Source organism: Gekko japonicus, unplaced genomic scaffold (assembly GCF_001447785.1).
Source record: "Gekko japonicus isolate JY-2015 unplaced genomic scaffold, Gekko_japonicus_V1.1 scaffold86, whole genome shotgun sequence".
Taxonomy (NCBI): Eukaryota; Metazoa; Chordata; class Lepidosauria; order Squamata; family Gekkonidae; genus Gekko; species Gekko japonicus.
Window position 1 is genome coordinate 1692999 of NW_015172005.1, and position 13273 is coordinate 1706271.

Below are 13273 nucleotides of genomic sequence, written 5' to 3' on the forward strand. Positions count from 1 at the left end.
AAGTCTCTAAGGTGCTACTCGACTCGAATCTAAATAATCTTGGTTGTATAACCAGAAAATTTCTGGTTCTTAGTTTATAGATGGTCCCTAGCAAATGAACAACAAGAAAGAATCAACTGTTACTATTGCGCCTGTTATAGCCTCCTACTGAGGCTAGCATGAGCATTTGGAGGATAATTTTTTATGGTTTCACCCCAACATGGAAATCAGATATCATTACTCCTATATTTGTGCATAATGACAGCACTTGCTAGAGACAGCAAAGGACTACATTTTCACTGATTTTAATGCAGCAGGACGGCAACCTTGTTCTAGAGGGAAAACTCTGTTAGGAAGAAGGTTAACCTCTAGGACCTCTGATCTACTAGATGTTTCACAGCTAGGCAGGCAGAGGTTACATGTTCCAATGCATGAAGGAGAAAGTAGCGCCAAGAAGAAGTGCATAGATTTGGGGGATTTCAAGATTCCTCATAAAATCATTTTAAAATAAGCAGCATCTAGGAAACAAACTCAGAGGACAAGACAAAAAAAAGAGACAAAATCAACCCAAACTTATAGACAAAATCCACTAGATGCTTTGTGTGTGTGTGTGTGTGGGAGGGGATTAATTGGCATTTAAAGCTCAACAATCTAGATGCCAGACAAAATTCCTTTGGGGAGGGAGATTCATAATTCATATACTATCTTCAAAAAGGCCTTAGTTCTCATTCTCACTCACTTTACCTTCACACAGAGAAAGGCCTTCGATGCCAACCAAAATTAACAGGCAAGTTTCTATGGGAGTGAGTAGGCCTTCAAACACCTAGTAGGGTTGTGCACAAAATAAATTGGTATTTTTTGGGTTCAGGGTTACTGAAGCCAAAAAAATATTGGTATTTCCCTATATTCCCAAATCCCAATATCAGTATGATACTGGGATTTGGGAAACAGTCAGGATCACCAATTTTTTTAGCGCATCATTTAAAGAGACCATCCCTTTAACTGCATTTTATAAGCCGCAGGACGAGTGAACCCAGAAGGTTCACCCTCCCAGGTTCACTTGCCCGGCAACTTGCAAAACACATTTTAAGGAACCATCCCTCCAAGTTGTGTGCAGACTGGCTTGGGGGGGGGATCCTAGGGTCAGTCTAATGTGCAAAAGGAGAGGGAGTGTGCCAAATGCCCGCAAGCCAGAGGCATCGAACTGGCAGCGGACATCCCCAGGGTCCCCCTCGACCTGCCCTCCAAGTTGTGTGCAGATTGGCTTGGGGGGGGGATCCTAGGGTCAGTCCAATGTGCAAAAGGAGAGGGAACATGTTGAACAGCCCCCCTGCAAACTAGATGCATCAAACTGGCAGTGGACCTAACCGGGGTGTCCCTCTACCTGCCTCTGAGTTATGTGTAGACTGACTGGGGGGAGATCCTAGGGCTGTCCTTGCAGAATCAGCTCCTGGGAGGGATCTTTTGGGTAGTCCAGTTTGAACCAGGCTGCCCAGCAGAGCCCCCACTGAGGCTGTGGGCAAGGGAGGAGCAGCTGGGGCAGTGTGGAGTTGTTGGTTCCTGCTGCCCCATCCAATCCAGGGCTGGCGTCTCTTCCAAGGCCAGCAGAAAGGAAGAAGGGAAAGGAGGAAAGGAAGATCTCAGATCCCCCCCCCCTTACCTTCTGCTGGCCTTGGGGAGAGTTCTCCCTGCAATATCAGATCCTGGGAGGGCTCTGTTGGGCAATCCAGTTTCAACTGGCCAGCCAAGCAGAGCCCCTGCTGAGGCTGTGAGCAACGGAAGATCAGCTTGGGTAGCATGGGGCTGTAAACTCTTGCTGCCCTGGGTTGGCTTCCCCTTGAAACCAAGTTGCAAGAGGAGCCAGCCAGCCAACCCGAGGTGAGGTGCCGTCCCAGCTGATCCTCTCTTGCCGCTTGGAGCAAGGGAGGATCAGCTGGGGTGTCGCCGAGCTGACAGCTCCGTGCCACTTTGGCTGAGGCTGGCTCATCCAAATCAAAGCAAAAATAAATAAATAAATCAGCTTTTCTCAGGCTGAACCAGAAGGGCAGCTGAATACAGATCTCTGACCTGTATTTGGCTTAATAAATACCCCCAAAATATCAAGAAGGTATTTTTCCGGTATTTATTCCGTTTGGTTTACACCGAATACTCACCCCTACATCCTAGTCCCATGTAGGCAACTAGCATACTGAATTACAAAAAGAAGTCTATCATCACCAGCGTAATTATTTTAAAAGTGCTCAGGTGTGTTCCCTATAACTCGCACAACTAGCGACTTCACTGTGGTATTCTGAAGTCTTCAAAGGCAGAGCGCATACTACAATAATGAAGCCTGGCTTGTGAAGAAAGGATAGATAACTGTGGCTCAAGGAAGCCAAAACTGGTTAGAGTGCTATATTCCACAGAGGGGAAACGGAACCTTCATCCACAGGCAAGAAACTAAAATCGTTCCCAAGATGCAAATCTGCTCTTGGTCACTAACAAATCTGCTCTTGGTCGCTAAATTTTTGGGCTGTTGTTGCAACAAGAAACTTGGTGGGCATCAAGACAGACCAATTTGTATCACCTTGTCCAACCAGGTCTCAGCAATACATGTCAAGCCAGTGTTCCCTCAAAGCTGAGTTAGTGTGAGCGAGCTCACAGTTTTTTAGCCTCTGACTCACACATTTTTGTCTTCGCTCAGAAAGGATGGCTCCAGAGCAAACTAATTTATGCAGTAGCCAAATCACTCGCTCACAACTTTAATGCCAGGAGCTCACAAAGTAGGATTTTTGCTCACAAGACTCCACAGCTTAGAGGGTCATATTGGTCAAGTCAGCTTGCTCCTCCAGGACTAATTCATGGACAGCTGATGTTTATCCATGTACTGGGCCAAGCATTCAGCAGCAATCAAGAGTATAGCATAGAAAATTATAGCATTGCAAATAACAAAATTCTTCAGTGAAGGAGGGTCAGCGTGCCCTCAAATATTTGATCGTTCTCCTGTCTGTGCTACTGGGAAAACTTTTCATAGTATTGCAAAAATACGGTCTCTAGGGCAGATAAAAACAGATGCTTTACAAAATAAATAACTTTTTTCTCTCTGTAAAGGAAAATACTTTGAGTGAAGCCTCTTTTAATCATCATATAGCACAATAGTTTATGAGTTTATATTATGGCTTTACTGAGTGCCAGGGCCTGGCAAATCACCCAGAAGCAGGGCCGGCTCACCCGCTAAGTGAACTAGGCACTCGCCTAGAGCGCGGGCCAGCCCTTAGGGGCGCTAGCAAGACCCATCCCCCCCGCCAAAGCCCGTCAACCGCCGCCAAAAGCCTGACCGGGTGACCGCCTCCTCCTCTTTAATTTCTCCCTCCAGACCACGTGCGCCCAAGGATGCGCGGCCGCCCCTCTTCCCCTGCAGTCCTCTTGCATCTTTTTCTCACCTTCCTCTCCCCAAAAAGGAGGGGAGGCAGAATGTGCCGGGCAGCCAATGGGAGGGGAGGGGCCAGGGGAGGGGAGTCAATGGGAGTGGTGGAGGGGGCGCCGGGGGCCCTCCAAGGTAGCACTCTGGCTGGCTGCGTGGGGAAAGCAGGTCCGGGCTGGAGAGGCGGGCAAGGGAGCAGGAAGAAGCGGCGGCAGGAGGAGGAAGTCGGAGCAGCAGCGCCCCGGCTGACCCGCCAGGAAGCCAGTGAGCCCTGTAGTGGCAGCGGGCGGCAGAGCCAAGACTCTGAAACAATAAATGAAAACAAAACGCAGGCACAGAAAGAGCTCACAGGGGGTGAGCAGGAGAGGAAGTCGGGGCCCGCTGGGCTGAAAAGCGCAGATTCCTCTGTGGGGAAGGGAGGAAAGAAGGCGGGAGGACGAGACAGGCTTCCCCTTGCAGCAGCGGCGGCAGCTCCTCCAGGGGTTGCTGCTCCTCCACTTGCTTGTGTGGCTTCTACTGCACAACTTGAGCAAACAGGAAACGTGGTGTCCGCACACATGGCAACCACCGCTCTGATTCACGAGCTTGAAGCTTCCCCAAGGGGGGGGAGGCGGAGGAAGTACCGCTGCTTGTCTTGCCTCCAGCTCAGGGGGAGGAAAGCGCTTCACTGTGTGTCGCCCAGAGTCTCTTGCTTGCCAGAGAGCAGCAGCCCCAGTCAGCCGAGGAGACGCGGCCGCTTGCGCCCGCCGCCTCTCCTTGCCTGCCCGCCAGCCTGGGGTGCGACCAGGGCTGGCCCAAGGTTTTTTTTGCGCCCTTCTCTCCAGGCCCCACCTGGAGATTGGCAATGCCGTAATTGGGCATGCACCAGGGGGGCGCCAGAAGGTAGCCCTGCTTAGGGCGCAAAAAAACCTCGGTCCGGCCCTGCCCAGAAGTTGGCCCTCTGACCTAGGTAACCTTTTACTCCTGATGTGCCCAGTAACTAGACAAGATCCTCCAGCTAGTTAAGATTATTTACTTTTGTATGGTGGGGTCGAAGCCAGGCAGGACAGCCATATGACAAAACACACTTTGCTGTTTCTCATGTAAGGCCAGGCTCATGTGGTTTCCCTATTGCCACTGCTAATACAGCGCAGTGGCAACAGGACTTCCCACGTGGAAAGCTTCCTCAGTTTCACAGCCTCAGTCATCCAGCATCGGCCAATTCCCCCTTTCCTGCTGCATGAAGGCCTTTTCAGGATTTTTTTAAAAAAATCAGCTACTGAATATCATTACAATAATCTGTGTATCAGGGTCACCAAATTCCTAACTTTCATTTAAAGAAGTCCCTTTTGTTGTGGAGACATGACTTTCCATTTACATCTCCACAAAAAAAAGGGAGCTGTGACTTATTTCTCTCTTTTTTAATGAAAGCTGAGAATACAATTAGCCTGATACACAGACTGTCGTAACTTTATAATGATACAACAATATTCAACTTCTGTTTTTTAAAAAGCCCACAGTGGTAGCGATGGGAAATGGCTGATGCAAGAACCAGGGCAATGCAAATTTCCCTTCACACCTGGGAGTCATTCAGGCTTTTCCGCAATCTTTCCCAAAATTTTGGTAAAAATCAAAGACAAGCTAGAGGACCCTAGAAGATACATAAATGCACCTCAATGCTATGGGAAAACGAAGGGTGACACTCCTCAACAGCACTGAACCCTGGGCAAACAAACGAAACAGCCCAAAGCAGAATGAACACACAGAAGAAAAAATGCCTTCTAGTACTGATCCTGACCAGCTCCTACCAACAAAACTCTGCCATGGCTGTAGGCTTAAAAAGAAAGCTGGGGGGGGGGAACCCTCTCAAGATTCATGAACATCAAGTTATCTGAAAACAAGCAATGTATGATTTCCTAAGTAGTAAGGAAATTCTTCATTATTTAAGGAACTTGTATTTTCAATTTAATCTACCTTCTCTGCCCACAAAAAGAAACACTGCAGAATTGCTGCTGGTTAGGAATGCAGAGTGTGGGAACGAGAGAGGAGGCACCCCAACTGGATCAGAACCTCCTTTATATCCCACCCAGCAAGCCTGAGAATTGATCTGGGCTAAGGTACTTGTGGCTTCCAGCCCTAATTGCTTTGCAAAAACTAAGAAATTGACAAACGAGGCAGCACCTCCTACTGAGCTTGCCTGAGTTGTGACTTCAATAAGTAATTTTCAAATTCTGGCATGTGGATTTAAATCTACTTTGAAACGACTGCGATTTTCATAATCTGAACATCTCAAATACTGCCAGGTTTTTTTCAAAAAGAAAAGAATTCTTACCATATGATGATGTCTTCATAAGTAAAACCCAGTTTTTCTTCAGAATGCCCAGCATTACAAAGAAGCTGCAAGTAATAACAGTTTCAGTTCTCTTTACAGTACAATCTGTTTCATAAAAGACTCTTGAAAGCCAAAACCTAGATTTAATGTAAGATGTGTCCGATATTTCCAAGAATACACCATCCTTTTCACACCAAGAACATGGACCTTCTAATCTAAGTTAGTCTTCCTTGAATTTCTGGAGCATGTGGCCCTTTTAAAAACTCAGTCTACCTTCTGAGCACCCTAACCAAGCATATGTTCACTGTTCTACTGGTAAGCAACAGCACGCAAGAATTTGCTGATAAGAGTAGTAATCCTAACACTTGTACTAGAAAAACGGAACACAATCTCCCTTGACCTACTGTAAAGCTGTGCGTGGTAAAGTGTTACAAGAACAAAAACAGCAGTTCCTTCTGAACCCACTTTCTCAAATCACACTGGGATGATGAGGCAGTGAGGTTGCAGTTACATTTCCCCTTCCCATACTGTGGATCAGTAAGGACGCTCTTGCATGGGGGCATTAGAACCACCTGTATTCTGACTGGGGAGGGGAGGAACCAGTTGCTTCAGGATTCTTCGTACCCACCATACCACCCTTTTTGGTATTTTATAATTCTCACAGATGGACTGACCCAAGTTTAAGAATTACTGCCTTAAGTATTTATCACAAGCAAGCAAATACCGTTAGACCCTGGAATATTTTTATTGAATATTTTTCCCGAGAGCTGGAAAAGAGAAGAAATATATGTTTTACTACATTTATTAACGTCAGCAAGAATAGTACTTGCAAAAATGTGGAAAAGTGAAGAGGTACCGCACAGCTTGGACTTTATTAGTAAAGTTACTGAGGTGGTTGAAATGGATAATTTGACTCAAAAATTACATGGAAATATGAATTCAATATTTACCAAAATGTGGTCACGTGTTTATAAGTGGCTTGAACTTAAGGCTAATGCCCAATAAGTTTATGGAAACGCGATTTAAGCCATATGGGGATTGATGAAGGATCTGATACATGTTCTATGTTTTATGTTGTAGTTTATGTCTGTTAGATATGTATGTTTATATGTTAATAAAAGATGTGAGGGGGGAAAAAAGTATTTATCACAAGCGAGAGCTAATTTTCCAGTTTTGCAGCAAGTAAGTCCCAGATGCTTTTGGCTAGTACTGCTCATGTTTGTCCATGCCATTAACCAATTTGTTCCGGCAGTGAACAATCACTCCCGCCAAACAAAAATTAAAAATATGAGCTAGTGGCATTATACAGATCTTGCTTTAGTCAACTGATTTCTTTAAAAATTATTTCAAGAAAATACAAACTATTGATATTTAGAGTGTTTTAAAGGGACTGCTTTAGGCCAAATGTAACTGTTCTGCGTGTCTGGAATTTCCTTAAAAAGGAGCGAGCAGCTGTCAGACAAGTCATCAACTAAAAATGACATTAGGCTTAATTTGTTTTCCTCCTCAGTTCCTGGGGACAATCTCCAGACACACAGGCTCTGTTTCAAGACAACTGCTTCACACCTTTGACTAGCATTTCTCTGGAACTGGTAACTCTGGACTGCCCATGGCCGCCTACTGCCACTCTTAACATTCTTTGTAAACCAAGTCACTCACTGCTGCCAATGTTTTTATAGGACTGTACAGCTTAGTAAAGATTTAAAAAATTGTTTTAAACAATGGTTAGGACACAGGCTATTTTTTAGCATATGGATTTTCGTGTACATGTTTTAAAGGATAAAATTAGAAAAAGTAAATGCATTTTCCCCCTGGCACTGCACACAAGAGTTAGGCTATATTCCTAGGCTATATTCCAGTGATTAAATATTAACTCATGAGTACTTTCACTGGGGGGAAAATGTGTTAAAGCATTGTAACCACTTTGAAAAGAGGAAATTGTATGTTTGTTCAGTGCAGTGTTTAGCTGGCAAGCAAAATGAGAACAGTGGCTCACTGAACTATTCAGTATTATGAAAACTGCTCTCTAATGCATTTTATTTCTACCATTGACTTGAAGTCTTTTATGCAGCTCTTTAGCACTTCAGTGCTCTTGCATGTTCTGATGCCTTTGCCTCATAATCTGCTTTAGCACCCCTGACATTATACTTATTTCTAAGCAGTATTTCATGCAGCCTCCACCAATCCTATACAACCCAATATCTTCTATTCCCTCAACACACATTACAACTCTTCCTTCAAACTGTCCCATGCAATTACCAGCTTAAGTATCCTTTTAGTAGAAAGTTATCGAGTCTTGGTATGCAAAAATAAGAAAAGCTACTAACATTTATCAACTAGTCATTGTATCTGGCTTTGGATGCTCTGAACGCATCAAGTCCTTAAACACATCAAGGCACGCACTTAACTGGAGCATATTAAACGTATCATCTGTCAAACCAAACTACTCAAACTAGCTATTAGCTGAAAAAGTGAAAACTAAATAAAAATGGCTGGCACAGCTCTTGAATTCCTGGAATTAATAATCTGGAGCTGTAATATCGATATAAGGATTACTGCCTGGAGAATTTACTGTTATTTAAGTGGCAACAGGATAGCTATTGATGCAGCAGAGAAGAGCAACGGATTCCTGGAATAGCTGGTTTTTAATTGCCAAAACATTACTTTAGGGGAGAGATACTAGCTTCCAAACCTTCACATTTCATTTCCCATATCATTCACTATCACTCCCAGCCACAGCCTAGATCATGCTGAAGGGCTGAGTCATAGCAGCTTAGGTCACCATGCCTTAGAAAGTGACTTAAAATTAGAATGATCAGAGACAGTGAAAGAAGGGAGAAAAAAATTCCTCAGAGCTATAGTTCTCATAGTGCAATCTTGTGCCTCTTAAAGTGATGGTAACAGTAAGGGAAGGGGACCAATATTTCTCCCAGACTCTCTCCAGGACATTATTTGTAAAGGCCTCTAATGCCCTGTTGTTGGCCCTCCAGAGGAACTGGTTGGCTGTTGTGTGAGGCAGGATACTGGACTAGATGGACCACTGGCCTGATCCAGCAGGTCTCTTCTTATGTTCTTATCCTTTTAGTTTGAAAGTGACCACGAAACTCTTCCTGAGTTTCCTCATATCTTTTTCAACCAAAGCAATATGAAGCCTTGTTCAACATGAAAGCAGGATGTCCAGGCCATCTATGCACTGATTTTATATTGACTGATGGCGATGGAAGATGACATTAGAGCAGGGGTGGCCAAACTGTGGTTCGGGAGCCACATGCGGCTCTTTCACACATATTGCGTGGCTCCCGGCAGGGCAGCTGGGGAAGCGAAAGGGGGGCAGTGTTCCCCTTCCTAGGTAGGCTTGAGGCAGGGGGGAGCAGAGAAAGAAAGCAACTTTAGCTTTAAATGTGTTCTCAAAGCCCCGCCCCCAAGTCTACAAATATCATTGGACAAATAAATATCATTATCAATATATATATTTTTATCCCTTTTGTTTTTATTTCTGGGAGTCGCATTTAATGTTAATAAAAAGCAAATCTGCATATTTTTCAATAAAAACATGTCTGTAATATTTGTTCATGTCTTGCAGCTCTCAGACATCTGACATTTACTCTATGTGGCTCTCACGTTAAGCACGTTTGGCCACCCCTGCATTAGACCCTAAAGTTTTGGAGGGGGCATAATGTGCTGTCCCATTTTCCACTGATGAGGTCTGAAAATACCAAGCCCGGAAACAAAAGCATACTTATAAATGCCTATAAAAGACAGAGGCAATGGTGGTTGGGAAGGCAGAGATCTTGCTGGCCACTGTGCTCCCCACTGTTAAGAGTTCCATTGACTGTTACTGACTCGGTTAAGAGCCTTGGGGTATACTGGACCCAATGTTTCTTCCAGCTCAGCCTAGCCTGAAAGATGAATTCCATATATTGGTCTCCCCTCCAAATCAATCCAGAAACTCCAGCTGGTGCAGAATTACTCCCATTCTGGAGAAATTACACTGGCTGCCCATCAATTAATAGGCTCAATTTAAAGTATTGGCTATCACATACAAAGCGCTTCACGGCCCTGGACCCTCATATCTGCAGGACTGCCTCTCCCCCATGCCCCACCACGACAGTTTTGCTCATTTGAACAGGGTCTTCTGCAGGTGCCAACCTGCAAATGGGCAAAAACAACAATTGCCCTACAAGTGCCTTCTCTGTTGTGGCTCTCTATGGAATGGCCTGCCTGAGGAAGTCAGGAAGGGTCCCACTCTCCTGGCTTTCTGCAACCTATGCAAAACTGAATTATTCAAGAAGGCTTTTCTATGTAGGCAACTGTACTAAATGATTCACAAAGTTACTTGGATAAATTATTAGGGACTATAGTTTATACTACTGTGTACAGCTTGCTGAAACAAGATCCTGTGGTGTAATTTTTGCATTGTTTAATATGTCATGTTCATACTTATGCCTTGCAGCAGATCTGTTTTTAGACTTCTGGTTGGTTCTACAACCCTAATCCTATTACATTGTTTACTGACTATTCATCCTGTTGATTGTACTGGCTCACTATGTGCAATCCGCCTTGAATCCAAGTGAGAAAGGCAGACTATAAATAATGTAAATAAATAAAAATAAAGTAAATGAGTAAAACAAGCTAGGTTACCAAGGTTCAACATTATCCCGTGACATCCATAAGGTTCAACATTATTCCACCTCATCAAAATCTAGTAGGGAAGGGCTTGCAGCGACTACTCCTGATTTGATCAGTACTACTACTCTTGATTTCATCAAGTAATTTCTGCTCAACGTCATGTGTAGATGCTGGTTCCCCCCCCAAAAAAAAAGTAAATTATTTTCCTTGTTGTATGGGAATCTGCCTAGGATAGGGGCTGTTCAGTAAAAGGATGCATGGTGAAAAAAAAGTTCAACAAAATAGAAGCTTTCAAAGAAAAAAAAAGTATACTGTTAACTTTAAATCGGTTAACTCAAAGTACAGCAACTACATAACACTGCCTCTGTTTAAAAATTATCACCTCACTTTCCACCATGGAGGACCTTCAAGGCAGGTTACAAAATCCATACAATATAAAAATTAGCATCAGGGGACAGATGTGTCAGTGTCTTCTGTTCCATTCCATGGATATATGAAACTGTCTTATACTGGCGCAGGCCATTGATCAAGGCAAGAATAATGGCAGCAGCTCTCCAAGGTCTGTGGTTCACATCGCCCACAGCCTGATGCTTTTATCTGGAAAAGCTACACTAGGGACTAAATGTAAGACTTCTTCTGGCTGCGAATCAGATACTCTGTCACTGAGACACAGCCCCTTCCCTCATATTTTTGTATTGTTCCCTCTTTAAGACATAGGGTAGCCGCTTCCCTACTACTGCCCCAGAACTAGGCAGGCAACCTCAGAGGGATAACCATTCCCTAAAATTGTTACTCTGCCATGCAATACACCTGCTCCTTTTTCAGCAGCAGCAGCACTGACCAAAGACATATGGGAGGGCAGATGCTGTTTCAGAGTCCTCTTTCCCAGTTCTCAAGGCCATACTGCTACTACGATTCCATTTTGGGTTACAGCGCCCATTGAGTAACCCCCCCTACAAACTACCAAGCTGTCAGTTATGCTGCCATGGGGGTTGGGGAGTTCATTCTGTGTCTTGGTAATTGCTATTGCATTCCTGTCCCTGCTGTTCTGCCTGTGCCGCAATGCTTATCTCTACAGATGCGCAGGAGGATGTTATGTTGGAAGTTGTATTGTCTGGAAGTCTCCTATGTACCGTGAGAGACTATTGCTTCCCAGCTTTCGCCACCTAACTGTTTCCTAGCTGGTCTCATGCGCGGGAGGGTAGCTAATTGGCCCATGCCATGGGGAGTTGCATACGAATGCCCTATATCTTATTATGCTCAATGGGTTGCCGCCATTCTCAACAGTGCCTGTGTTACTGCATCTATAGCTTTGCAATAAAAGTATAACCGTTCTGAATGCGTGTACTTCGTTGTAAGCTGTGGGTTCTGACACAAGCTTCCATTCAGCAGCCAATTGTTGTCAGTTGGGGGACGGAAGAGGACTTGTTCTCTGTGCTGTTGTAATTATGCTATGAAATACAACTGCTCATTTCCTGGCACCATCAATGGACTAGGATGTGCTAATGTGAACAGACTATTTCAGTCTCCTCTAGTCCTCAAGGTCCTTTTCTCACCACTGTTTTATCACTAACTTGCTTAGGAATGTAATGTAATAAGCAGGGACTTGTAAGGAACTTGGGGGGGGGGGTTTCTCAATCGCAGCGATATCCTGCTGCTCCCCTGCTCACTCCCCTATTCCACAGTGGTGGTGGGGGCAGCAGCCCACTCTTCCTTCCCTTGCACCTCCCCTTCCACCTGCAGCTTCACCATGGGAGGAGTGGTGGCTTCCAGCACTGTTACCTCATTGTGCTCCTCATCCCCCATCTGATCACCTGCCTGCAGCTTCACTACATGGGTGGTGGAAGGGTGCTGCAACTTCTCCCCTGCCCACCTGCAGCGTCGCCACCTCAGTGGCAGTGCGGGTGGCAACAGCAATGGTGGAATGTGTCTCACACACCCATGCCCTACTCACCATTATATGGGGAATGTCCATAGTTCCTGCCCTTCCCCTACCTCCCCAGCTGCAGTGTCACAGGCCACCAGAGGAGTACTGGAGCACTGTCTCTGCCTACGTAGACAATGTTCTTGTGTTTTTTAAAGTTTTCAGATTTTTCGGTAAACTTGAGGGGTCTCCCAAGTTTGCAGAAAAATCTGTTATCTGTCTTCATGGCCCCAATCCACAGATTTAAGTATCTTCAGATGGGGCCTTGTTGACAATTGAATATACTCATTATTCAAATTTTCAGAAGTTTTGATAATATTATTGACCAATATTGCTTCATTATGAAAATGTAATGTTGTCATATTTCCTTAGAAACGAATTCTTAGAAAATCCCCCAAAGTGCTGTTGCCTTTGTATCAGAAACAAGAATATAAAGACAGCATTCAAAGCACTGTGGCACTTAGGGCCCAGGAACTGGACTTGGCTTTTGGTTTTAGGACACCTTGGGGGGGGGGGAATGCTGTCAGACACACAAACAAAAAACTTTTTGAGAACTAAGTCATTTCAGTGATGTGAAGAATGCGTACTACACAAATGATGACAGCAAACTGATGTAAGAAGAGGGAGAACAGAAAGTGAATACAATTCAAAAGTCAGCTTCCTAAATTAATTCATGTAGGATGTTTTGTTATTTTGTGCATCCTGGTGCTGAAAACCATCTATAAAATCAAAACAATGGCATGCAAACTCTAGTTGTTCTAGTATACCAATAACTAACTCTACTTGCTTCAAATCTGTCTTCTGATGTTACTAGACTTGCCTTCTAAAAGATAATTTTCAAAAAGGCACTCAATTACTTGATAGATGCTTTGTAAAGATGTGTTAATAGCAACTCCACAAACATTCTTTGAGTGTCTGCTGGTCAGGCATTAGCTACGCTTGTTACTTGATATAGAGAAATCACGTCAAGCAAGAGACACAACTGTGTGACACTCACATGGTTGGGAGATCACATCACTAGTTCCCT